Source organism: Sturnus vulgaris, unplaced genomic scaffold (genome assembly GCF_052056855.1).
Source record: "Sturnus vulgaris isolate bStuVul1 unplaced genomic scaffold, bStuVul1.hap1 Scaffold_195, whole genome shotgun sequence".
NCBI lineage: Eukaryota > Metazoa > Chordata > Aves > Passeriformes > Sturnidae > Sturnus > Sturnus vulgaris.
The window spans coordinates 11,518,541-11,546,334 of record NW_028276170.1 but is presented as its reverse complement, the minus strand read 5'-3'; the positions used below and the strand labels follow the sequence as shown (position 1 = coordinate 11,546,334).

At 53.9% G+C, this 27,794-nt stretch overlaps 1 pseudogene; it reads right to left on the bottom strand.

Annotated features, from left to right (window-relative positions):
• The window catches only part of LOC148218085 (uncharacterized), an 82,471-nt pseudogene that overhangs the window by 14,906 nt on the left and 39,771 nt on the right, over window positions 1-27,794 (bottom strand).

The following is a 27,794-nucleotide window of genomic DNA, read 5'->3' as shown; positions in this document are numbered from 1 at the left end:
CTCAGGTAAGATTTTGCAGACCTCCGGCTTTCCTTTGAATATGAGAGGGGGAAAGGAGATGCTCCAAAGTCAGTGAAGCAAGAGCTAAGTTTCTTTAGATGGAAGGAGAATGAGGAGATGCTGTGAAGATGGCTGAAAAATCCTTTTGTAAGATTGTAGGGATGAACTGATGTACTGAATATTCCGATAAACCATGGAGAAAGACACGGGGAGGTTGGATATGTTCCATTTGATAGATTATTAATCAAAGGTATCTGTGTTGAGAATCCTTTGCCCCGAGGAGAAAAGGGGATCTCTTTTTCTGGAGATGGAGCATGAAGAGAGAGAAAGAGAGATGAAGAAAATGTTTGGTTTGGAACAGTTAATTATTAAAAGTAAATACCTCATGGGATTAACATGGCCCATAAGCACAGTTTTGGGAAAGCTGTGCAGATGGGAGGAACTTCATGACTTTGCAAGTTTTTTCCCGGGCAGATGCAAATCGTGAAAGTGAAGCCACGAGAGGACTGTTTTTTTCCCGTCTTGTGGTGAAGTCCCTATGGCTTGACAAGAGGAAACTTCTCTCTCCAAAGTGAACTGAAAAGGGCTATTTAACTTGGGAACTGACTGAAGTAGTTTTTTCTGTCTTTATTTTGTTGTTATGAAGGTTGGGAGAGGGAAGGAAGGAGTGCTCTAGAGATCTTATTCTGAATTTGCTTTTCTTTCTCTTTCTTTGTGTAGTTAATAAAGTTTTTTATACCCTTTTTAAGTTTTAGTCCTGCCTTGCTCTTTTGCTCCTGGTTCTGTCTCACAACAGAAAAATTAGTATATTTAAATTGGCAAGTCAAAACTATAACAATGGAGCAGAGTGTCAGCAGCTGCAGCTAAGGGCTCGTGTCCCATCAGAGTCTCTAACGATGGCACCAACGCTGCTGCCTTGCAACAGCCGACTCTGGAAGGCGAGTGTGCCCTCGAGCAGAGCCGCTGAGGTCAGTCAGGGGGACAGGCTGCAGCTGAAGCTGCCAAGCGTTGCTGTGATTCTGGCAAGGCAAGAGAAAACCATGGTGACCACTTTCCCTTAAACCCTTTGCCAAGCCACGAAAAATTGTGCACACAGCATCCCCTCTTTTGGCATCCTGTCTGGTGTGCATGTCTTCCTGAGGAGGTACAAGCCTTCTGGGTGCTGCTGTTCCTGTGCACACTCTGGTGATTTTTCTCTGGTGTCCAGAGCCACGCTGACAGCAGGAGCTCCGCAGGCCAGCTCCAGGAGACATCGTTCTTGCCATGGTGGCAGCAGCTCTGTGGGTCCCGAGCTCAGTGTCAGGCGAGTCTTGGCCACACAGCACAGTGGCCTGGACAGCTCTGGGGACCTGGGCTGATCGCCAGCGCTGCCACTTCCCACTGCTCCTCGCCGGCAGCAGCCAGTGGCCGTGCTCCAGCAGGGCCTGCTTGTCCCTCCTTGTCCCTCCTTGTCCCTGGCCAAAGCAGCCTGGGCACCTCGGGGCTGTCCCCACCGTCCTGCTGAGGCCAGGCCTCGAGGGCTTCTGCCACGGGCACCAGAGACGCGTCGGGGAAGCGCCAGAGCAGCCGGCTGGCAGGAAGAAGGTGGCTGTCTGGGGGCTGCTTGTGGCCTCTGCCACCCAGTTCCTCAGGGCTTCCCACCAACCCATCCACACAAGTCCTCCTGGCCCATCACAGCCTCCCGCCACCCAGCGCCACACGCATCCCCCTCACGCCTTCCCACTGCCTTCTCCGGGCAGGCCTTGGCAGCACCGCAGCCCTTCATGGCCTCCCACTGTCCCGTGCCCTCCACGCCTCCCCCAGGCCTGCCTGGCTGCTGAAGGAGCTCCAGAGGAGCCGCATCAAGAGGCACCTCAGAGCCCTCAGCAATCCAGCCAGCAACACACGGGCAGGACACAGATGGCGCTTCCAGGCTGGCAGAGGGGTGCTGGCCATCTCCAGGGACCGGTCTCTCAGGGATCCCCGCCGCAGCTCCGGCCTCTGCCCGCCTGCTCTGTCAGAAGCCTTAAGGCTTCCACAGAACCACCAAAGGCCAAGGGCCTTTTGGCCACTTTCCCTTCCACTCCGCACGCTTGGCCCACTTGCCAAGCACAAGCACCCATTTTGGCCTCTTCCCCATTGGCCTGAAGACTCTGGGCACCAAAAGAAAGCTCCTGGACCTCTGTGTATGACAACAGCAATTTACTAATCCTACAGTGGGGTGAAATAAAGTCCTTGAAGTGCAGAGGTGTTCCCTGCAGGCTCAGGTGACCCCAGCAGACGCAGCCTCCCGGATCAGTTCTCCACAGTGTTCACACAGGACAACCAGCCCCTGCGACACAGGGAAGGCCGTGACTTCCAGAGGCGGCGGAATCCATCTCGCATCTGCTGGAGTCGGGAGGAGGGAATGCTCTGTACAACTGTGTTGATGTACAGAGTCTGAAGAGCCAGGCATGAGATGGCAGGGCTGGTGTCATCTGTCATGTCCTGAAGGGCTGGAAGAGAGAGGAACAGAGCCACAGTCAGAGCCTGCATCTGCAGGGACCTGGGGAGACCCTCCTGCCCCATCCCTCCCACACGGCAGCTCTTGCCATGGCCTGGAGGAAGCAGGAGACAGCAAGGATCAGCTGGAAGGCGCTGGCCACGAATGTCCCTCCCGCAGGCCCCTGGAAGGTCTCTGTGCTCTGCCCACGCCGCCCCTCGTGCGCGCAGGGAGCAGAGCCCTCCCAGCCGGGGCAGGGAACGCAGCTGCCAGCGCCAGCCCCCGCCGACAGCCCGCTGGCCTCACTCACCCCTGCACATGAGCTGCAACTCTCGCTGCTGCTCTCTCAGGAACCGCCCGGCCATCCCTGCCAACACAGAGCCTGTCACGGCCCCGGCCGCACAGCTGCCCCGCAGCGGCGCTGCCAGCCCTGCGGCCACAGCAGCGCCTTCCCCTGCAGGGCTCGGGCCCGGCCGTCGCCGCATCCTGACGCCCAAGGACACGGCTGCGAGAGGGCGGCAGCGGCGCCGAGGGCAGGCGGGGCTCCAGAGCCCCGGCCCGGATGGCGCTGCCGGGGCAGCAGGCGGGGCTGGGGCCGAGCTGCGGCGGGGCGGGGAGGGAGCCGGGCTTGTGGCTCACCAAGAAACCTGAGGGCCGCCTCTCGCAGGGGCTCCTGTGGGCTCCGCAGGTACGGCAGCGCCTGGCGCAGCAGCTCGGCCGCTCGGCTCCTGTCCTGTGCCAGCTGGAGAGAGCGGCAGGGCACGGAGGGAAGGGTTGGCGCGGGCTCTGTCCCTTGGCCCCGGCCTGCCCTGCCCGCACAGCCCTGAGCGGGGCAGAGGGCCCGGCAAGGCGCGGGCTTGATGGAGCTCGGGGCTCCATCAGCTCCGGCCCTGGGGCCAGAGGAGCCTGGAGAAGAGCCCGCGTGGGCAGCCCAGGGAAGGGAGCAGCGTTCTTACCAAGCACTCGCCAAACCTCCACATCTGATCCGCCATCAGCAGCTGCTCAAGATCTCTCCTCTTCAGGAAGCTTAGTGCAGAAAGCAGCGTTTCACAAGAGGCCTGCAGAGCAGCAGAGACCCAGAGATGGCACCGCAGCCCAGGGCACAGGACCTGCCTCCCTGTGCCAAGGCCAGGAGGAGGCTGGAGCCCATGAGGTGCCCGGGTGCAGGGAGACAGCTGAGCCCCCTGCCAGGAGGACAGCAGCGCCCAGGAGTCCTCACCTCTGCCACACGCATGTTCTCATGGTGGCAGTTGAAGAAGAGTGGCAGCAGGCTCTTGCTCACAAGCATCTTGAGGGGCTTTTTACCCTTGGCCGCTACCAACCTCATCACCTCTTGGAAGAGGCGAATGGAGAGCAGCTGCACATGGCGGTTGTCCTGTTGGAAAGGAAGCAAAAGCCCTCCTCATCAGCTGCTCCAGACCCCTCTGTGCACAGGCCCAAAAATCCATGGGGCCCCACACTTGGGGGCAGCACCCAGTGGCCGTGGCTGAGGACACAGAGCCTTACGTTGTCCAGCAGTGGCCAGAGCGCGCCAGCCAGCCGCAGGGCGATGGGGCTGGGTATTGCGAGGTGTCTGTGCGAGAGCAGAAAGCTGAGCACCGCGACGGTCATCTCAACGATGTCTTCATCTGCATCCCGCAACAGGTCCACAAGGCTTTCTGTCAGGCTGTACATTCTAATGTTCTGCATGGAAGACAAGGCAGGGCAAGCCCACGCTGCTGCTACTGCTGCCGTGGAGCCCAGGGGCCGAAGGGCTGTCCTGAAGCACTCGGGCAGCTGAACAGCAACGCAGGAGAGCTGGGAGCAGCTGCCACAGCTCCCAAAGCCCAGCCAAGCCCAAGGGGCTGCTTTCCCCAGCCCCACGCTGCCCGCACAGCTTCAGCCGCTGCTGTCTTCTCACCATCGAGGGGTCCTTGCTGAGCTGCAAGAGGCCTCTGAGCACCAGGCGAAGCATCTCCCTGGACGTGCTCTGCAGGCGCCTTGCCATGATCTCCAGGAGGCTGTCACCCCATTCTTTGATGTCCAGGAAGTCCAGGACCTGAAATGCACAAAGCAGTGACCGGGGTGCCCAGCTGGCAGGAGCTCAGAACTGCACAGGCCTGAGCCAAGGCAGCAGCACAGGGCACGGGCCCCGTCCCAGGCAGCTGCGGCTGTGAGAGGGCAGAGAGGTGGGAGGCAGCTCAGCTGTGCTGCCCATGGGGCTCACCTCCACAAGGAATGCCATGGCGGGCAGCTGCCAGTCTGAAATGTCTTGGCTGAGGAGCTCCAAGAGGCAGGAGATGAAGCTGCAACACCAGATCATGGAGACACAGCGCATCTCCCTGGTGGAGGGGGAAAAGGCATCATTGCCCCTGAGCCGAGAGGGCAAAGCTCTCCCAGGAGTGACCCACAGAGCTCTGGTCTTTTCCCAAGCACCCCGTGGGCGCTTTGGGAGGCGGCTGTTCCCGGGCACCCTCCTGTGCCAGCCTTTTCCAGTCTGCTCGTCCGTCTCTTTGTGACAAAGCCCTCTCACCCATGCCCATGGGAACTGTGTGGGGCACCCTGGGCACAAGTGCCGGGGGCAGCAGGGAGAAGGGGGTCTCACCTGGCCAGGAGTCCCACTGCATAGTGGTGGGTGTCAGTACAGAGCAGCGTGTCCCAGCCAGCCTTGCCTTCCATGGCTACCACAACACGCTCACACTGCACTCGGCAGAGCAGGACCTTCAGGGTCTGCACCGCAAACCTGTGTGCAGAGCAAAGCCCAGGTCATGCTGGCAGCCCTGGCTCCTGCCTTGGAAGGGATGGGGAGACTGGGAGGACTGGGATGGAGCACCTTTGGGGGTTGGTGGCAAGGCCCAGTTGCTCCTGGCACCCCTTCCAGAATGTATCAACCTCCTCTGGCGTATCCAGTGCGCTGATGTAAACTTGGAAGAGCAGACACAGAAAGAGACGGGGAAAATACTCCAACACTATAGGTGGGCACCAGGTCAGGTTGAAGACCCTCCACAGTGTCACGGTTGCCTGCAAAAAATGAACCACCCAGAGACAACACTCAGTGCCAAGAAATCCGTGTGGCAGGGCCCGAGCATGCCAGGGAGAGGCCGGGGGAGACACCTCGGGGTCACCCAACCTGGTGCCCCTGAACCTTGCCCCTAAGGCAGGTTTCAGCGCAGTGCCTGAGGCAGAGAGATGCAGCTGGGGGGAGGACAGAGAGCTAGCTGCTGGAGAGGTGGCCTAGGGGCAAGCCAAGGTCAGTTGCAGGAACTCACAGCCAGGGCAAAGACTCCTGTGCTGTCGCCATCGGAGGTGTACACACTGTCCACTGGCCAGGCGTTCAGCACATTGAGGAGTATCTGCAGCGCCGGCTCCGCAGTCCCAGTGGAGGACATGATCACTCCCCACATGGCCGTAGCAGCTCTGTGGGGTCAGAGCTCTGTGTCAGGGGGGTCTGGGCCACAGCACTGTGGCCTGGGCTGCTGCAGGGGCCTGCGCTGGCCGTCAGCCCTGCCTCTGCCCACCGGCCCTCGCTGGCAGCACCCAGCCAGCCCACGGGGGTGCAGGCATCTTGAGGGGCAGGGAGGGAGCGTGGCAGCACGCTCAGGGGCTGACATGGCAGCACTGGCAAACAGAGGAGCCAGAGGCTCCTGGAACTGTCCCCCTGTCTGGCAGTCACCAGGGACAGGCTCTACAGGGTAACGGGCCAGGGAACCCTAAACCCTCAAGGCAGGTGGGGCTGCCGTACCTGTCACCCGATGGGGCCCAGCGCAAGAGAGTCATCAGCACATCGCAGGGGTATTCCCTGGTCAGCTCCAGAAGGGCCTTGTCCAGCCTGTGCCCAGCAGACTCATTGGCCGTGAGCCACTTGTGGATGTACCTCACCATGGCTGGCACCTGCAGAAGGCCCGGGGAGACCTGGACACCTGCCCGAGCAGCAGGTTCCCCAGCTTCCCCTGAGAAGTGCTGCCCTTCCCACCCTATTGGGCTGGGCCTCCAAGACTGAAGGAACCTAGCAGAGCTGGCTCGAGGCGCCACACAATTCCTGGGGTGATCAAGCCCTGGCCACAGGCTGCTTACTTGCTTTGGATTGGAGACACCCTTCTCCACAAGCAAATCCAGCATGGCAGCCCCGGTCTCAGCAGTGAAGAGGTGAAAGTTTGCCAAGAGCCCAGTGCCCACACCGGTGGTCTCTTCCCGCCAAATGCACATGATGAATTCATAGATCATCTGCAGGAGAAGGGCAGGAAGAGAGGGAGAATCCATGGAGTGCTCCAAGCACGGTGCTGGGCTGAGCAGTGACAGCAGGCCCAGCCCAGGTGGGGATGGCTGCAGTACCTGCGCTGTTCTGCGGAAGCGGCCACGGGCAGGGTCCTGCTCTTGTGTCGGGTCCATGGCGGCACCTGGCAAAGAGCGAGCGCAGCCAGGGCTGAGGGGCTGTGGGAGAGGCCGGAGAACACAGGCCAGCCCTGCATTCCCAGGCAGGGACAGCCCTGGGATGCTCCAGGGATGGGGTGTGGCTGCCTGGGCGTTCAGCCCCAGCCCCTCTTCTGTCCTATCCATGGGCATGTTGGATGGGATGGGATGGGATGGGATGGGATGGGATGGGATGGGATGGGATGGGATGGGATGGGATGGGATGGGATGGGATGGGATGGGATGGGATGGGATGGGATGGGATGGGGCTAAGCTGGCTGCAGGCACCAGCCCTGTGGCCCAGATCTGCTACTCACCCTCCTGCAGCAGCTGGATCTGCTCCAGCTCTTCAGGCTGCTGTGCTGAGGGAGCTGCAGCCTCCTCCTCCTCCTTCACCCAGGCCAGCTTGGGCACTCTGGGTGGTGTCTGCTCCATGTCACTGTTTGGAGTTGGGACTGCTTGCAGGAGAGATGTCTTGGAAAAGCTCCAGATGGGCAAGTGCTGCAGTTGTGCCTTGTAGGCAGCTGCAACAGAGAAGCCTTGGGAAGGCTACAGGACACCGTGTCCTGCAGTCTGTCCTCGAGACCACCTGCAGAGGAAACGCTTTGGAAAAGCTCCGGGTCAGTAGGGAACAAGCTGGCTGTGTGGGGGCTCCTCACAGCACCGCTCTCTCCGTCCTGTCCCGACGAGTGCACCGAGCACTGTGGTGTGGCCGTGTCGCCGCCAGCACCTATGTCACGACGTGTCACAAAGGGTCACCCTTGTACGCTCTGTCCCTTTCCTATTGCACGGTGAGCACGGTGCACTGTGTCACAAAGAGCCCTAGGACACACCTCCACGTGCCCTGGGGACACCACCCCCCCCCCCCCCCCCAAAGTGGCCCAGCTTGCAAGGAAGACGTTCCCCCAAGGTTCGAGGACAGCCCAACAGGAATTTTAGGAATGGCTCAAACAACAAGCAGATGCTCCTCTGCTCTGCCTGCTCAGGGCAGCAGAAGGAGCCCCCACGGTTGCCGATGCAGCTGCAGCAGGAAGGGCATCGGGGCCTTCCACAGCAGCTGCCAGGGCCGCTCTGGGACAAGACCCGGTGCTGGGTGGCCGTCACACACACAGGAGTGTGACACAGACACGGGACGTATGGCCCAGGGCACGAATGCTGCTCTGAGCCCTGGGAGCAGTGAAATCAGCAGGTGTGGCAGAGTCCCTGCCAAAGGAGACCTGCCGTCCCCAAGGCCTGCCAATGCTGGTGCCTGCTCCTGCCACAGAGACCTGTGTCCCCTGGCGACTTCTCTGTCAGAGGACAGCCAAAGCCCACGTGCATTGGTGTGTGTGCTCCTTTCTGCGGTTGGCTGTTGGCAGGAGCACCTGGAGCACCTGGTGGCAACACTTGGTCTCTGTCAGAAGCTGTTACTCCTTCCTGGAATGATTTTTGCTTGGAAGTGATTATGTGCAGTGTCCACGCATCTCCCCAGCCCATCACTGCCTCACACACGAGGTGACCACCAAGCCACTCTCCGGCCATCTGACCCGCAGCTGAGCCCTTCCCAGAGTGCCCGCACCCGCAGGGAGCGCAGGGCTGGATTTGGCCGCCAGAGAGTTGGTGACCCTCGTGAGATCCTCGGTGCATTTAGTTCCTACAGGAGTGTGGGCACCGCTGGGAAATGATCTGCATGCCTTGTTAATTGGATGTTCTTCCACCGCTAGCCTGGGGCAGGATCTCTCCCGGTCCTCCTCTCAACTCCCGGGCCTCTCCTCAGCCAATGAGAGAAGGCACCAAAATAATTGAGCCAATCAGAGCGCGCGGCGCTGATGACTCCTCAGGCAGTCCCAGAGCGCCCAGAGCTCCTCACCTGGACTCCACCCGCGCCCCGCCCCCAGCGCCCCCCGACAGGAGAATTTGGGGAGAGGGTATCGCGTTTTATCTTCTTTTTTGTTGTTACAGAGCCGGGATTAAATGCTCTAGAGACGGAATTTCGTGTTTGGACTCAGATATTTTATTCTTATCTATATTACAGTGAGTTCTACAGCACTTCTAGCTAACAGGCCAAAAATGGACACGTATCTCTCTCTACAAGGCATTTTAAGGGCCAATCTGTCCACTTAAGAACACACAGCTAAATTCTTTTTACTTTTAACCCAACAACCAATCACCTGTGACCTGCACTGTGGAATTTTCTATCCAATTACAAAAGTACCAGCAAGACCCGTGAAGAAGGTGAAAAAGAAAGAAAACTCCACCCTAAAACCTCCATCTTGTTTTATATGTATTAATATAGTCTAAAACCACAAATTCTAAATTTTCCACCATGGGACATTACACACTTCTATTCAAGCTACACACCAGTGATCCCAGTTCTATCACAATTCTGGAAAGCTTCTTCACAGCCTCAGGTCAAAAGCAGAGTTTTCCTGGGGGTCAATGTCTGTCAGCACAGAAAGCCCAAACCCCTCAGTTTCCAGGGTTCCAACAGGGGGGAGGTGTCAGACCCTATCCAGTGCTGGCCATGGGGCGTGTGGCAGGGACCCGGAGCCCTTGGCTACTGTGGGCTGCTGGGGGGCTGCTGGGGGGACACCCCCGGACCTGTGTCCTGCACACACAGCGCTGTTCCAGGAGATGGTTTAGTCCGAGTGTCACTTCATTCACGGCACCGACCGGCTGAGGTTCGTGGAGAGGAACATCTCCAAGCGGGAGCAGTTCCTGCACTTGGGCAGCGATGTGGGGCTGCACGTGGGGACACCTCCTTTGGGGACAAGGCTGCCAGGCACTGGAACAGCGACCCGCAATGGATGGAGTACAGACGGGCTGCGGTGGACAGGCACTGCCGGCACAACTACGAGTTGTCCAGCCCGTTCCTCGTGGAGCGCAGAGGTGAGCGTGGGGCAGAGCGTGTCCCCTCGGGCCCTGCCCTGGGAATGACCCTGGAGCCCCTCAGAACCTCCCTGGGAATCACCCGAGACACGTCAGCCCTTCTTGTGCCCATCCCCGGGGCCTCCTGCCCCTCAACCCAAGTGACTCGGGATGGACCCAGTCCATCCCAGTCCCTCCCAGTGTCCTCACAGTCCCTCCCAGTTTCACCAGAGTCCCTCTCAATTCCTCTCGGTCCCCAACCATTCCATTCCCAGTGCACTCCCAGACCTCCACCCTCTCTCCCAGTGCACTCCCAATCCCTCTAAATCTGTTCAAAGTCCTTTTCAGTCCAATCCCGAACCTCCACTCTTTCTCCCGTTCCCCAATCCACTCCACTCTCTCCCAGTGTTCCCCCACTTTCTCCAGTTTCATCCCCAGTCCCTCTCACTTCCTCAACAGCCCTCTTCCATTTCTCCTAGTCTCCCCCCAGCTGATCCCAGTGTGTCCCCGCTCTTTCCCAGCGCTCCCCAGTGCCCATCTCACTGTGGCCCTCGAGCTCCTAGCCCGGACCCGGCTGACTGCTCTGCTCTGTGATGGATTTCTGCCTTGCCGAGATCCAGCTGAGATGGTTCCAGGGCCAGCAGAAGCTCCGGGGCATGTGGTGGCCACCAATCTGGTCCCTAATGGGGACTGGATTTCTACCAGCTCCTGGTGCTGCTGGAAACCCCCCTGGCACAGGGTCAGCTCCAGCTACCAGGTGGAGCACATCAGCCTGGAGCACGGCCCGGACCTCACAATGGGAGGGGCGTGGGGGAGGCACTGGGGGAGCTGGGAGAGGGATTGGCGTGTGCTGGGAGTAACTGGGAGGGAGTTTGAGATAGCCTGGATTAAAATAGGAGAATGGATCGGCGGTCTAGAATGGCTGAGAATGAGTTTGAAGGATGTTGGGGAGGGTGGGATTGGGTTCTAGGGGTCCTGGAGAGCACTGGGAGGGAGTCTGTGGGTGCTGGGTATAACTGGGAAGGTTTTGAGTGAACGTGGAGGAGCTGGAAAAAGATCAGGGATTGGAAAGCCGGATTTGGAATGAGGTTGGTTGTGCTGCAAAGAGACTGGGAGGATCTTCGTGAGTTCTACTGTAGCTGGGAAGGGATTGGGAGATGGTGTGGGGGTCCTGGGGCAGTGGGGGGCAAATGAGAGGGAGTTATGGCATTTTGAAAGGGACAGGAGGGGCTTTGGTGGGTCCCAAGGAAGCCAGGAAGAGATTAGAAGAATTAGAAGTTTTAGGGAGCCCTAGGTGGGCTGGGGGAGATTGGGAGGATTCTTGGAGAGGCTTGAAATGTCCGTGAGAGGTTTTGGGTGGCCCTGACACCTGTGGTCCCCCAGAGATGCCGCCAGACGCCGCTCACAGCAATGTGCTGACGGAGATTGGTGGCTCCGTGTTGGGCTTCGTCTTCCTGGCGCTGGGGCTCGGCTTCTACCTGTGCAAGAAGTTGAGGGGAGGACCCCGGGTTCATATTCCCCCGCCCCCAGAGTGTGTGTGCTCCTCCTGGGGACCTCCAGCCGGGTGTCACCCCCTTTTCTCTGCCCACAGAGTTCCTGAGCCGGCAGCGGCCGCAGCCCCTCCCCATGAACTCACGGAAGGCCAGGACCCCCTGCTCCATCCACACACTGATTTTGGGAGGGTAGTGGGTCTCCCCCAGCCCTGCTGGAACTCTGCCTAAGCCCAGCTGCTCCCAGTGTTCCCAGTAAAGCTTCCCAGTTACACCCAGTTCATTTAGTGGGGGGTACTAGGAAAGGACTTGAGGGGACCCCGGAGTGGGGATCGTGACTGGGCGGGGAGGGCGGGTCCAGGTGGGGAACACTGGGTGCTGCGGGTCTGCCCGGCAACCGGTGAGTCATCACAGCTGCTCTCTCTGATTGGCTGAATCTTCTTCATCGCATTCTCTCATTGGCTGAGAACAGGCCCGGGAGTGAGAGAAGGAACAGGAGAGATCCCGCCCCGAGCACCGGCACGGGAACAACAGAGCCAGCCTGGGCACAGCGAGGGAATTCATTACCAACCAAATCACAGCGGGACAAGGAAAAGGGAGAGAAATCTCTCCAACCCCTTCCTTCCACCCAACAGGGATCACCAGGACCACGGATCACCAGGGCTCTGCCCAACGGGGGTCACTGGGGATCATTCAACACCGATCCTCCCATGGGGGATGGAGCTGGAGCAGAGCACGAAGATCTTCCCACACTCGGGGCACTCACAGGGCTTCCCTTAGTGGTGCCTCTGTTGGTGTCGGGTCAAAGTTGAGCTCTGTGAGAAGCTCTTCCCACACTCAGGACACTCGTGGGGCCTCTCCCCAGTGTGGATGCGCCGGTGGACAGTGAGATGGGAGTTGCGGTTGAATCCCTTCCCGCAGTCGGGGCAGCGGAAGGGCCTCTCCTCTGTGTGAATCCGCTCATGGATGAGGCAATCGGAGCTGGTGTGAAACCTCTTCCCACACTTGGGACACTCGTAGGGCCTCTCCCCAGTGTGGATGCGCTGGTGCCTTCTCAGGTCAGAGCTCCACCCAAAGCTCATCCCACATTCCAAGCAGGTGTAGGGCCGTTCCCCTGTGTGGATCACTTGGTGCTCCATCAGATGAGAAATAGTCCTGAAGCTCTTCCCACATTTCCCACAATCATAGGGCCGTTCTCCAGTGTGGATCACCTGGTGCCGGATCATGTCGGAGGTCCATCTGAAACCCTTCCCACATTCCAAGCACTTGTGGGGCTTCTCCCCTCCAGGAGGCTTCTCCACCAGCTCTGAGCTCTGCCTGGATCTCCGGCCGCCTTCCCGGCTCAGGGAGGGTCTTTCCTCCTCGCAGCTCCCTGGGCTCAGTTTGCAGCCCCTCCTTGTGAGAGATCTCCGGGGCTTTTCCTCCTCCTCCATCTGCCAACGCCTTGGGAATGAAAAATCCTGGTTTGGGGAAAAAACAAGAGGGGAGTGCGTTGAGCTGGCGGTTCCCCCTTGCCCAAGTTCATCCCAGAAAATTACTGGCCATATTGTGTCTCTAAGAACCTCTGAAACACCAAGATTCAGCCCCAAAATCCTCCAAACCTCAAGATACACATCAAAAACGCCCCACAAAGCAAGGTTCAGCCAAAATCCCCTTGAAAAACAAAGATTCAGTACCCGCAAAAGAAATAAAGCACCAACTTTTACCCCAATAAAGCTTTCAAACACCAAGATTGACCCTTCAGAAAATCATAGATCCCCCTCTCTGGTCACCTGCTGCATTTGGAGGGCGGCAATGAACTTGGGGCTGCAGGGGTGAGGCTGTAGATAGAGGGAGGGATGGAAACTTGTCTTGCTTCTCTTTTCTGCTCCTCCTTCTCCTGTGTCCCTGCTTTTCCTCACATTTCTCTTCCTCCTACTACTCCTCCTTATCATGCACAATCCCACCTGCTCCTCCCATATGCATTATTTGACCGTTTTGTTCTTCAACCCTGCTTCTCCTTCCCTTCTGCTGCTGCCCCCAGGCCCAGCACCCACTGCCGGCTCCCTCTTCCCCCCAAACCCACAGCATCCCAGCGCAGGGGCAGCGATGGTGCTGGGGCAGCTCGGGCTGGGGCAGCGCTGGGCTCTCGGCCGCTCCCGCCCGCACTCGCTCCCCACTGCAGCCGCTGCCGCCACCACAGCGCGGGGGGGCCCGGCCTTGGCGCTCCCCCCCTCCCACCTCCCCAAATTCCCCTGCCGGGGGGCGCTGGGGCCCGGGCCGGGCGCAGGTGGCTCCAGGTGGGCAACGCTGGGAGCTGCGGCTCTGCCTGGACACTGCTGCGTCATCACCGCCGCGCGCTCTCATTGGCTCAGCGCTGCCCGAGGGGCGGGGCTGCACCAAGCCGGGACACCCTGCTCCAGGGGGGATGGCCCCAAAACGGGGGACCCCCATGCAAGGAACAACAGCAAAGGGTCTCTACAAACACATGCTGCGAATCCGCTTGGACACAGGGCCGGGGACGTGGACATAAGGAAGTGACAGCAGAAGCCATCAGGGTCAGAAAATGTTATTAATTGACCACACAGACTGCTGCTCAGCCAAGCTCCTGCTACGTTCATATAAGACTCCTCTGTCTTCTTTGAGCACAAAAACCTCTGGTGATGTGAATTTTTCCACACACCTTGGGGGTCGGCAGGAATTCCTTCCCCCGCCCGGGGTGGAGGGCAGTGTGTGGAGCTGAAGGTGCCTCACCCAGTTTGGGTGATCAGCTCCCTTGGGTGGCAGCGGCATCGGGCATGGACTGGGGTTGGGAAGGATGAATTAGGGAAACCTTATAAATACGAGTGCCTAACAAAAGACTTTGAGAATAGGAAAAATATAAGCAAAATAGAAATGATAGCCATTTTTGACTGTGTGGCTGAAAGCAACTGAATGCCTGAAGGCCCCTTTGTTTCGATAATGTTAGATGCTGCGAATACCAAAAAGCAAACAGACATCCTCCCTAGGCATGGCACGAAGGGTCCCAGATAAAATTTAGAGATAAGAAAAGCAGTAAAACATGGTAGTATAGTCATTCCTATAGGTTGCATACAAATGTTAGACAATTTGTATCTTCTAGAAGAGTGGCTAGTGGAAACTAGAATATTCAACATAGAAGAAAATTTCTTGTATCGTAAACGGGAAACTCTCACTCTTATGCACTTACTCTTGCCATCTTTCTTACTCTCTTACGCTCTCTGCTATAACTCTTGCTCTATCCCTCTCTCTCCTTCCTGCTCTGAGCTGCAGCTGGAGTTCCTAGCAGGGCCTTACATATACCCACGCCCTACCAAATAAACTGCAAACTTCAAGACCAGAGCGCCTCAGTTTGTCCCTACAATCCCAACGCAGTAATTCCTACAGACTGTGTACCCGAGAGTGACCAGGAGACAGACGAGTGACAGATCAGGGGGGGCTGGGAAGAGTCGGCAGCCAGAGAGCACTGAAAATCTCAGCAGTGACTACAGTGGCATCTTCGGGGACTAAACATGGCAGGGCACCCGTGGAGGGTAGAAAGGGAAAGCCAGGAAGGGCTCCGGGCCAAAGGGATGACAATCCCAAAATATCTCTGTAGGGTCCCTTGGGAGCATGTTGATGAAATTTGCACATTCTCCCAGAGGTAATCAAGGACAGGGACACTCAGGCGGCAATCAGGGAAGTCCAGAACAGATTCATACAACAGGGGGATGGATGCTGTTGGTGTGATGAGAAGGGATTGGGTGAAGGGGAGTGTGCAGGAATATGGTTCAGGAAAGAAGAAGCAGGAGCAATCTATGTGGCAAAAAAACATGAAGGATCGTAAAGAGGAGGAAGGGAAAACACTGAGGATGGGGTTGTTTTTCAGCAGGATTTGATCCTCCAAAGTTGCCAGCTGCTGCAAATCCTTTGTATCCCCGGTTGCCAGGACAGGCACACAAGGAGGTCAGGATTGCAGGGGGTTTCTCTGTGCTGGGCAGCGGCAGGAGCGGGCGCAGAGGGGCGGCACCGGGAGCACGGGCTGGGGGCCTGTGGGGAGCTGCGGGGCCGGGCCGGGGCTGTGGGGCAGCCGGGGCTCAGCGCCGGGCGCTGCCTGAGCCCAGCACCCCCCGGCAATTGCAGGCCCGGCAGTGGCCCCCGGCCCCCAGGAGGCTGCGGGACGCCCCGGCCGCTGCCCGGCCCCGTGGAGCTGCCGGCCCTGCCCGCCGGGGGGGCCGCGTTTGGACACTGCGGCAGGACAGGCACCGGCTCTGGGATACGGGCTGGGCACGGCAGCCACAGCACAAGGAGCAGCACGAAGGAACAGCTGGGAAATGGGAATTGGACGTGCAAGCATCCAGATTAGCTTTTAAGCATTTTCCTTGGGTCAGTGCAGAAAGGAATGATTTAGCAGAAAGCTCAGCAGCTGTCAGAGGATGAGCACCCCCAGGCACTGAGGGGGCTGCAGGAGGGGCAGAAGAAGCCCCTGGAGCACTTGGTCACAAAGGCACAGCAGGGGAATGCAAGAAGGGATGAGGAAAAGGCCAAGGGGAAGGCAAAGGCCATGGCAGAGTTTCTACAGCCCCTGAGGGATGAACCCCAGGGCCCAAGGGGGCCCCAGCACCCAGGGGCTCTCACATCCTTACACCATCTTCAACCAGGTGCCCTCCTCACACTGACACCATTCAGTCCTTGATGGCAAAGATGCTTTCTGGGGATGCCCACTCACACAGGATGGTAAACTGGATTTTGCCTTTGAGTGGGAACAAGAGGTAGAAGGGAAAATGGAAAAGACATGGATGGTCCTTCTGCAGGGATGCAGGGAAGCACCAGCCTTATTGGGGCAAGCCTTGCAGAAAATATCGCAAGAATTTACCCCACCCCCAGGGATTGGGTTAATGCAGGATGTGGATGACTTGCTGCAATCAGGAGGACAAGAAGTGGCAGAAGAAGCCTCTGTGAAATCGCTGAATGTTCAGGCTAAAAAACGTCTTTGAGTATATGAAAAAAAGGAGCAAATGTTGGAGTAAAAGGTAAAATATTTGGGACATATTTTGACTGAAGATTTGTGGTGTATTGACCCGGAGAGGGTCCGGAGACGCTCAGAAGTCATCCAGGACTGAAAAGGAGGTGTAAGAATTCTGAGCATTATTAGGAAATTTCAGGACCTGGACTGAGGATTCTTTCTTCTACCCATAACATTGTATCACTTTCTAAACCCCAATAGCCTCAAGGCTGTGGTATGGCAGGACGAAAGGAAGAAAACGTGAGAAAATGAACAATAACAAAATGATTGGTGCCCCACCTATGGCTCTTCCCGACTCAGAAAATAAATTTGAATCCTAGGTGTCTTATGAGTACATATTAAATTATTGGCTTTTTGAAAATATTAAAATGAATGCTCTATGTTGGAAAACTTTCCTGTATGAACATAGTTTCTTTTAGCTTTGCTATTAACAGAACTTATAAACAATAGTGATAAATATATTTTTTTGGACTACAACATTTTGATGTAAAAAGCTTTTGTTCATTTAACTAACTCAGAGAATGGTAAAAAAGATAATCAGGAAATTCTTCACATTCTTGGACTCTGGGACACCAGAACCCTAGGGAGGAAAAAATTAATGATTTACAGGTTGGGGAGAATGATTCTGAATAATGCATGAAGGTCTATGAATATGCAACATGTTGCTGCATTTAGGAAGTGTTTTCTGAGTCAGTGTGTGCCCTTGGCTGAAGGCCAAGCATCCGGCCATTATAACCTTTGGCCAGAGCCAGGGCAGATATTCAATTCTCTCCCTTGGAATTGATCTTTGCAATTCCTTACCCTGGGAATTCTCCACCTAGTGCGGGCTGGAGATAAGGGATGTATATTTCAAGCAGTCCGTGGCCAGAATCCTGTCTCTTGTGAAATCTCTGCCACAGGAAGCTGGGCTGGCACAGAGCCTGCCTTGGCACTTTGCTGTTCACAGCATCCACCCAGGACTCTGCCTCTCAATTACACTCACACACTGGGCTGCCTGCGATTCCACTGCTGGAAAATATACCAAATTTACAGTTTTTTACATTTCATTTTACTAGTCAGTCTCGGTTTGCCCTCAGGAAAGAAATTTTAAAAGGTATTGTTTATGGACTGTTAGACCACTCAACAGAGATGAGTTTAACATCTCAACAGACTGGGAATAGCCCAAAAGATTCCCACAAAGATAACAACATTCAACAAAACATCAAGCAAACATCAGCAAACATCAAGGAACACCCACCCCAGACACTGCCCCTGGCCCAGATGGAGACATCCGGTCTGGGAAAGGCTGAGAAGGAAATCCAGGAATGTGGATCTAATTAACATCACAAGAGGAGAAATCCGTGTGCAATAGGAAACCAAACACTAAAAACTACACAACTTTGAAGCAATGAACACTAAACCAATGGATTTCAATGGGTTCGGACTGTAAAATTTCAGGAAAAATCCCATAAAATTTGCATCTCATGGAATGATTTTCTCTGCACACCCGGGCTATGTGTGGATGAAATGATTTCTGTTGCACATCCTGACCAGAATCAAGTAATGCCTTAACTCTCTAACACTAAAGATATTGTTGAAGAGATTTTTATTGTCCCTGCAGTTTCAGTGACAAGATTACACCATGAGAAAAATTTTTCATAGTACTCCTACTTTTATATTCTGAGTTGGGTTTGGGCCAGGCGTGTGACAAGCAGTTTTTACCCTTAGGAGAAGAAGTAGAAAAAGCTGGATTGCACTGGAATATTTTTGTATATATTTGTGGCTGGCTCTTAATGATGGCAGAATTTCAGAAAGGGTTTTTCGAAGCTCACTTTTAAATTCCATTTTGCAAACCTAGAAGAGTATTAATTGTGAGGCTTTAACGCATAAACTGTTAATAAAAAATCGTTTAAAAAAATTAAAAAGAAAAATAAAGCAGATTGTGAGGGTGGACGTGTGAATCACCTAAAGGCTGCTCTGGAAGAAAATCCTAGTTCCAGGCAGCCAGGAGAGGAGTTTTAGAAATGCAAATTACCATTGCTCTGGAGAAGTGTGGACAATGCCCAAGGGCCTTCTTGCCAGGGGGAGGAATTTCCCTGAGTCCATCTGCCCCTCACCCCCAGCTCTGCCTGCTTGCACAGATGGAATTTGCACAACTAAAGGCAGAGCCCATAGTGAGGATATCTGACTGCAACAGAAACTGGTTAAGCTGCAAAGGGAAACAGCAAACGGAGAATATTGAGCAAATTTCATGAAAAAAAAGTGTGTGTGGGGGGGAATCATCCCTCTCCCCAAAGCAATGAGGTGTTTTTGCTAGTCCAGAGAAATGAGTTGGGAATCCAAACATTTTATCATTTCATAAGATAAAAGTGTTCAATTGATGCAGCCGTGGCAGGAGGGAGCACCCAAAAAAGGGAAAAAGATGAACGGCCACCAGAACAAATCCTACAACACCATGGACCAGCCCCTGGGATCCCGAACGAATTCTATCAGGACACAGAAAACCCATCCATAATTTGAGTGGCATAATTAGGTTTAAAACTGTCCTTGAAATAATAACCAAGCAGACAGCTCCAGCTCCTGACCTTCCTGCTGACCAAGCCGCTGAAATGAGGAACGAGACATTTCACCATGGGATGGGATCAGATTATCTACTTACAGAAGAAGAAGGAGTTTGTGGAAAATTAAATGACGCAAACGGCTGTTTGCAAACAGATGCTAATCGAAAAGTGGTTAAACAGATAACAAAGGAAATATGAAAATATCTCGTATTCTGGAGAAAGGATGGGAATTGGACAAATTTTCGTGGTTCCCTGGCAGACCATGGCTTAAACGAATGCTGCTGCTCCTCTGACGTGCTGCAGCAACTCTCAGCTTTTTACCATGCACGACACCTTGCGCCAAAGAGGATGCAGGAAAAGAGATTAAGTCAATGGAAATTAAAAGTTAGTAAAGGCAATTCTTGAGAATATGAGAGAAGGAGGGATTGAAAGCAGTAAGATTAATATCGTAGTAGGAGTGCATATTAAGAGGGACATGCAGTAGGCGGATCGGGAATTCTGAACCTTCCAAGTACCTCAGCCAGAAGGGAAAGGGACAGGGAGACGCAGACGGGAAAATGAGGATAAAAAGGAGGCTGCGTTTTAGAGACCGCATGGCAAATGCCGCATGGCCTCTCTCTTTGTTCACGAATAAAGTCACTTCTGAAGGACTTCTCTGTCTCCTTTGGGCACACAAACCTCCGGCCACGGGAATTTTCCCGCACAGCCCCGGGCACAGGGCAGACACCTCTGTGCCACCCACAGCAACCGGGACGAGCCAGCGCTGCTCCGGCACCGGCTCCTGCCGAGGCCCCAGCGGGAAGGAGACCGCGGGCAGCCGCTCCCGCAGCGCCCTCAGCCCAGCGCCAACACGGGCCGGCACCGGCACAACCAACCCGCCAGAGCCCCCTGCCGCCCCCTCGGCCCGCAGCGAGCCCCGAGCCCCCGCACAACCGAGCGCGGCTCCCACCTGCGCTGGGGCCGCCTCCGAGCTCCGCCGCCGCCTGTGGCTGAGGAATTCGATGGGATGTGTTGCCTTAACCTTTCTGACCACTCCCAGCCCATCTATGCCAGCATTCAAGCCCTCCAAGAAGGTGTGAATAAACTTCGGGTAGATCATGGGTACGACTGGCTGAACTGGCTCTTAGGGCACTGGGGACTCACTGGCTGGATCAGGAATTTAGTTAAAATAGGTTTGTATGTATTAGGCATCATATTATGCATTGTAGTAGTTATTCCTTGTATTTTACAGTGTGTTAAGAATTTAATAGACAAATCGCTTAAGAGTGTATTTTTAGTTAAAAGAAAGGGGGGAGGTGTGGATATGGGTAATGCAAATGAGACTGAGAGTACTGCAGATTGAATCAGCAAATGCAGCCTGACAACGAGGATGCCTGGCAAGAGCAAACAGAGATCTGACTGCAAGAGGACTGGATCAAGTCTGGGTTATGGGAAATAAGATTTTACTAAGTCCAAATGTAAAGTTTGTCTATGTGAGAGTTTGTCTATGTAAGGTTTGTCTATGTGATTGCAGTAAAATATTACCAGCCTTCCTGTGAATGGTATATAAGCACATGTAGTGCTCAGTAAAAATTGGATTTTGATCACCATTCAGTGTCTCCGTCTCTCTCTCATCGTCGATAGTTCAGGTCCTCCCAGTGGGATCCTGGAAAGAGAATGGTGGCACATCTACTGCCTGCTACCCCCTCTGGGCAATATTCAACTGTTTAGTTCACAGACTCATCTTCCAGCACTCTTAGTGGGGTCAGCAGAGCCACTTCCCACTGGTGGGGGCAAAGAGCACCCTCTGTGCCTTTGTGGTGGGAGCAGACAGTGTTGTCTCAAAGGAAAGGTCAGAGAGAGACGAAGCTGGACCTCTGCCTCCTGTCCCTCACCCCACAAGGGCAGGAGGGCACAAAGCTGAGCTTTTTTTTTTCTTTTTCTGTCCTGTCATTTCCAGGAGCTTGACCAGCTCGAAGGAGAGGATTAGAAGGATTTCTTGAGGATCACTGCCAGGGCACAGCACACATGGCATCCCTCACCCCTTACATCATCCTGGGATGGAGGGGTAGGAACCAACAACAGCCCTACCCCACTGCTCCAGAAGCCAAAATCCCCATGCAAGCATTTAGTTATGGCCTTCTTAGAGAACCACATTTCCACCCAAATCTTCCCCTCTGCAGCAGCTCATTCCCACAGGAACTGGCAGAGCAGATGGGGTTTGGACATTGGCTGGCTTCCATTGCACTCCTTGCCCTGGAGCTGGCACGGCAGGAGAAGGGCTCTGGTGAACCTTCTCCTCCTCCCATGTAGGCTCTAACCCAGCTGCCACAACTTCAAGTTCTCAGAGCACTTCTGGGCTCTGAGCAGCGGCCACGGGAGGAGGAGCTGCAACTCCAAAGGCAGCAGCTCCCAGGCCCAGCTCCTGCCATCCCAGTGGGGCTGTTCGGTGGTTCAGGAGAGGAAGGGAAGGGCAAGTGCAGGTGGCAGTAGCTCATTTCCGACTGAAAGAGAGAAAGGTAATTTATTCACTTTGAAATCACTGCATTCAAGCTCTGATCTTAACCTGAAAGAGAAGTAGCACCTGCTCATGTTAAATTTGGGTGAAGAACAACTGCTACATTTGATATGGTAAGCAGTTCAATTATCTGAGGGAAAATGTACAGCAAAAATTAGCATTCACAGAGAGACAGGAAACAGCAAGAGTTGGCAAAAGGGAGGAGGAAAAGAAAGCACACCCCAAGCCAGTGTTTCACCCAAATCCAGGATTTTCTGTTTGTAAGGAGTGGGGTCCCCCCAGGTCCTTCCCCAGTCCCGCCCCCCAATAAACGGGACCGGGTGAACTGGGAAGCTTTATTGGGAACACTGGAGCAGCTGTGCTTGGGCAGAATGACAGCGGGGCTGGGTGTGGGACACACGACTCCTCTAAAATCAGTGTGGGGATGTGTTGGAGTCACTAAGTCAAGAGTTTCTCTGAATCCTTCAGAGAGCGATCAGAGTGCAGGGATTGAATTAAAGTCTTGTGATGGATTGAAATATGTTAAGCCTCTCACACATAAAGCAGAGGTGAAGGTTTAGGTTGTAGCACAAGTGTTATTACACAAGGGAGCAATAAGTAAGTAAATGGAATAAGTTTTAAGTGCTTTTAGTGAGTAAAAGGTCTTAGATGCCAGAGAAGTAGTACATGTTCTAGTGAAGGTTGAAAGACATGCTAGTGTTTCCTTCGAGGCTCCAAGAACCTGGCTTCAGACATAATAGAGTTAGAGTTAAGAATATTGCTTACATTTTCCAGTTAGAACAAGACAGGCCTTGTACATAGTTTATATGTAGCCTGGCGTGCTAAGAAACTAGAATTCTAATAGGTTAAGAAGCAGTGGTCCGAGTTTGTGTCTTAGCAAGCTGGAAAGTTTCTATAAAAGAACATGCTTTAGGGAGAGCTGGTGCTCTATGCCATGGCTTTATGCCATTGCATTTTGCCACTTGCATTTTGCCATTGCCACTTGCTTTATGCCATTGCTTTATGCCATTGCTTTTAATGCCATCTGCTTTTTGCCATTGCTTTGCTTTGTTTTTGCCTTTGAGACTGATATGCTTCTGCAATAAACAGCTTTATAGTAACGATTAGCTGCTTGGCACATGAAAGAAAATAACCCGACAGTTGGGTGCCTGAGAGCACCTGGAGGTTCAAAACCTCACAGTCCTCGAGCTCTGTGAGGACAAAGAAGAGAGAGAGCGCAGATGGGCAGGTCTGTCAGCAGGCGGGTTCCCCTTGGCTGCCCCTCGCCAGGCCTGGGTTGAGCCGGGACCAGCTGAGCCGAGCTCCCCAGGCCCGTGCTGTGCCTGCCCTGCCCGTGTGGAAGCGCCTGCAGCCATCAATAACCATCGATCCCGGCTGCGGCGGGCACTGCGGGCGCTGCGCCGCCTCTGCCGCTGCCCCTGCCTGGCTCCACTGCCCCAGCAGGAGGGCTGGAAAAGGAGTGAGAACAAGAAAAAAAGAAATTGAAAGAAAAAGAATAATAAGAAGAATTAGAATAAGAATAGGAAAAATAATAGGTATTAAGAATAAGGAAAAAAACCCAAAAGTAATAAGAATAAGACTGTAAGAGTAAGACCAAGACTATAAGAATTTAAGAATAAGAATAGATGTAGAAATAGGAGAACAAGTAGAACAAGCCCATAAGAAGAAATATTTATAGTAAGAATTATAAAAGGAAGAAGAAAAATAAAAATCCTAAATTGAAGAAGAAATAGTGGTAGAAGTAAATGTAATAATCATTATAAGTATAGACAGAAGAAAAAGAAGAGAAAGAGAAGGAATGGGAAGAAGAAGAAAGAGAGGAGGAGGAGGAGGAGGAAGTAATAGATGTAGTATTAAATAATAGAAGTTGTAGTAAATAGTTATCATAAAAATAAAGTTATGATGATAATAATGATTTCTATTAGTGTTATCAAGTTAAAATACACATCTACACATCTTCTAGAGTCAAAGCATAGTTTGGGTGGTGAAGGACCTCAGAAATCCTCTACTGAATAAAGAGGCTGAGACCACCCCAGCCCAGCCCTCCTTCACCTGACTGCAGCTTTGGCCTGGGACTTGAGCGGCCTAACAGCACCTGAGGTACCATCAAGGTGACACCATTGATCAATTGCCTCTGGTCTAGGGACAAGGACACGAGACTGAGGCAGGAGAATGTATCCAAAGAAAGCCAAAGCCAGCAGCTGTCCTGAAAATCAGCTTGGGCCAGGCTGGGGCTGGGGGAGGCCGTAGCCCACAGGCTCATCTGCTGAGGCCACGTTTGCACACACTGCCCACAGCCAGCCAGGGAGGAGGAGAGTTCTGGGGCTGTGGGGGAACCTCTGCCCACAGGCACTGAACACCCATCCTCCCTCACACAAACTGGCTCCGCTGGAAAATCCCCAGCCCGGGAAGGCCACATCCACGGCACATTGCCGTGAGGGGCAGCTGAGGAGGTGCCAGAATCCATCCAAGAGCCCCAAAGCGCTGCCCAGACTCACTGCTGAGGCCTTGCAGCAGAGCACTGCTCCTGATGCAAAGGGATGCAGCAGAGCCAGAGGCTGCTGCCAGAGCCTGTGTCAGACTTGTCCCTGCCAGGGGAGGAACCTGGGCCTTCCCACCTGCCCCAAGTGTGTATGGACCCCCTGAACTCCGTGTTTGTGGGGGACCCTGAGCACCAAGAAGACAGAGATGTAGAGCATCCACAGGAAGCCATTGGGATCCACAGAGTGGTGAGGTTTTCTACTTAATCTGTCTCTGTCACTCTCTTTCTCTCCTCCTGCCTCTATTCAATTTCTATTTTTCTCTCTGTGTCATTCTCTCTGCCTCTCCTTTACTCTTCATTAAACCCACACTATTGACTTTGGCACATGGCCTCATTTGCGATAGAAACAGATTCTGCCCCCACTTGCCTTGATGGAATCAATGTGCACTGTGAGCCAGGGTTGACCAAGGCCTCATATTTTCCCTAGCCTCTACCTGGCTAGAGGCAGGGCCCCTCTAAGCCTGGTTATTCTTCTTTCCTGAGCTATGTCTTGGAAGTTCCTTCAAGGGGATTGGACTTGTCATCAGCATCATCATCATACCTGGCAGTTTGACTACGGGCAACTGGAGCTGCTTCCCTTTTGGTGAAGTTTGGTGAAGTTCCACCTTTTTTGGTGGAACTCCCTCTCTGCATCTCACTGTCCTGCAATTCAAGCACCCATTTTACCAGAGCAACAGTAGATTTTCCATCCCACTTCTTCATGTTTTCTCCAGAATCACGCAGCAAAGACCACAGCTCAGCTCGTGAGAAGGGTCTTCTCTCCCCATCTGGGGAACGTTTACGTTTGGGGCCAGAACTTTTGATCTGTACAGCCGAGATTTGGAGAAAGCCTTCTTTCATCTCCTCCCTGAGTTTCTTGTGGTTCTCCTCCATCTTATCTTCTCATTTCTGCAGACGTGTTTCCACAGCTGCAATTCTGGCATGTGTTGGGCCATGCACAGCATCTGCATATGCTCGGAGCTTCTTCTCCATATCGAGCATGGTCTCCTCCCTTTCCTCCAGCTTCATTGTTGCTAAAGCAGAAGCGTATTCTTGTGGCCCAAGTCGTACAAGTTTTTGCCACATCACAGATGTACCTGGTACCAAGTCCGGATTCCTAGTTGTTAGGTCATCTGAAAAAACAATCTCTGCCACTGCCATTTCTCTCAAACGTTGAACCCCTTGTTCTATGGTCTCCCACTGGGTTTGCTGCATATAGAGATCATCTGCACACAGATATCTTTATGCCACACTTCCCAGGACCCGTGCCCAGAGACTCTGAGGATTAGCCCCCCTCATCATTCCTTGGTCAATAACGGGATCATGTGACAGGGACCCCAAATTCCTGGCTTCAGTGCCATCCAGAATTGTGGCCTCGCCTGCAGCATCCCAAAGACGGACCAGCCAGCTAATTATAGATTCATCAGGTCATCAGGTGTGATCCTTTCTCAGGCCAGGAAGGTCTTTCAGGGATAAGGACTCAATATTGGCTTCTGATCCTGTCTCAGTTGCTCTGACTTCTGATTTTGTATCAGGAGCTCACTTTGAGAATCCTTCCCCTGGATCATCATCACCCACTGGCCGATCAGTTTTGCTGGTGTGCTTCCTCCCCACAGCAACTGCCAGTGGCTTAGGCTCACTGTCTGGTTTAGCTACAGCCTGAGTGACTGGGGTATTGGCTGATTTATCTCCCTGCCCCCCTGCCTCTCTCTGCTGCCCTACAGTATCTAGCAGTGTGCAATAAGCATATGCTAGGGCCCAGCTTACTGCAATGATCTTTTTCTCATTAGAATCATCATGGCACTTCTCTTCCAGATATTTCCCCCCCTCATCTGGGTTCTGAATTTGTTCACGTGAAAATTCCCAGGCTGGGCGATCAGAAAATTTCTTCAGGGTTCTGCCCATTCTCTCCCATTCCCCATCCCACTCAGAATTTTCCATGCCTGGGCCTACTCCTGGGCCAGGGGTCCCATCAGCTCCTCTGGACACCTCAGCCCTCATTCTAGAGAGGCTGCAGACTGTGTAGAGGAAGCTTACCAGATGAAATACCAGGACAGTAGTATCCTTGACATTCAGGGGAAACTGAACATTCTCAAAAAATGACTTAACAGATTCAAAGGAGAAGAAGGAAAGGCCAAAAAGCTTCATCTCATGCTCCTCCTCTAACAAACCGGGTGCAATTACTAATGAACTCCCAAAACATGCTATTGGAACTGGGATGCAGGGTAGATTGAAGAAACCATAAACCACAAATACCTGGAACAAACTCCAGTAGCTTTATAAACTTTCTATAAATCATTATCACCAAGCCCAGAAAAATAGCTATTCTAATTCCTCTACTGAAAAAAACTGCATCTTAGGGACACTACTGGAACCATCTCCAGATAAGAAAATAAGCCCAGAGACCAGAAAGGTAATAAAACCTCAGAAAAGCCTAGGGACCCGAGACAGATAAAGGCATCCACCCCGACAGACATTATGACTTCAAACAACATGGTTACTGACTGCTTTACCCCAATAGAGAGTAAGTACAACCAAAATGCAATCAGAACAGGTTTTCTTTTCCACTTTCTTGCAACACGTTGGGCGCCAAAAAAGTATTTGTCCTGGTTTAGGGCAAACTTGGGAGGAAACCTCTGAATGGGGTCCCTCTAGGAAAGAGATTCAAGCCGTCCCTCCCCCAGCTGGCTTGGGAATAAATACTCCCTCGGAGAGAAGTAGAAAAGGAAAAAACTTTATTCAACAGGCAATACACCTCCCAGCACAAAAATGAACAAAACCAAACAGCAAAACCCCTCGCTGTTCCCAAGAGATGACAGATTTAGAAGATTTCTTTCCCTGGGCTGCCCGGCTCACTCAGTCTGTTCTCAGTCCCTCCTGTGCTGGGAAATGCCACGGCCCAGGCCAGGCCTGGTGGGCCACAGGTGTGAGCTCCCGGTGCCCTTCTGGGTTTTCAGTCCAGAGCAGGTTCAATCAATTCCAGGAAAAAGGAAATAAAAAACAAACCCCACAGTCTAAGGAACTTCTCTGCCTCAGCTAGCCATAAAAATTAACCAAAAGCAAAAAAAAGAGAGCTCTCTCTCCCTGTCCACTGCAGACAGACTGTGAGCAGGAATGTGGGGGAGCCTGTGCAGTCTCTGATAACAAACTCTGCATTTCTTCTTTCCCCCCCTTCACTCCTGGAACCAGTCTTAAAACTGCAGAATTCAATATCCAACACCAACAGAACAGACGATTTGGAGATACGAGTATCATACAGTCTCCCCAAGACAGGGGTCTATGAGGTTCTGGGGGTCCCCTTGTCCTGAATGCCCTGGATCCTGCATATATGTTGTGGTCCCTCCTCTGCAGGGTGTCCCGATGCTCCAGGCTTCCCGGGAATCCCAGGGATCCCCCCTCTTTGGTCTCCCCACTTTGGGATTCTGGGGTTCCCTCTTCTCTGGGCTGCTGAGGGTCCCATGGGTGCCCCTCTCTGGGTGGCACTAAGGGATGCCGAGCGTTCTGGGCTCCCAGGGGTGCCTCCTCACCTGACTCCCTGCTCCGGCCTGCCAGGGCTCACAGGGGTCCCCCTCTCTGGGGTCCCCACTTTGGTGTCCTAGGGGCTCCCCGTCTCCAGGCTCATCCCTCCTCCGGGCTGCGCCTTCTCCAGGCTCCCCTCACTCCCGGCTCTCGGGGTCCCCCCTCTCCAGGCCCCCATTTCAGGCTCCGGCACTCCCGGGGCTCTCCCCTTTTCGCTTTCCCCCCCTCAAGGCTGCTCCCCTCGCCCTGCCAGTCCCGGGCGATCGCCACGGGGCTCCGGGGACCTCCATCCCCCACCCACCGCCGGGGCTCTGTCTGCAGCCGCCACCCAGACATCCCCAAAAAAAACACCCGGGGACCCAAAAGGGGATTTCGGGACAGCTTTGGAGCCCTGCAAGATACAAACATCGCTCCGCCCGCCGCCTCCCGAAATACACAAACAGGGAGACCCAAAGATACTTCGGGTGAGCTCCAAATATCCCTCTCCTGTTCAAAAAAAATCCTGCCAGGACCGCCCAAGATATTGGG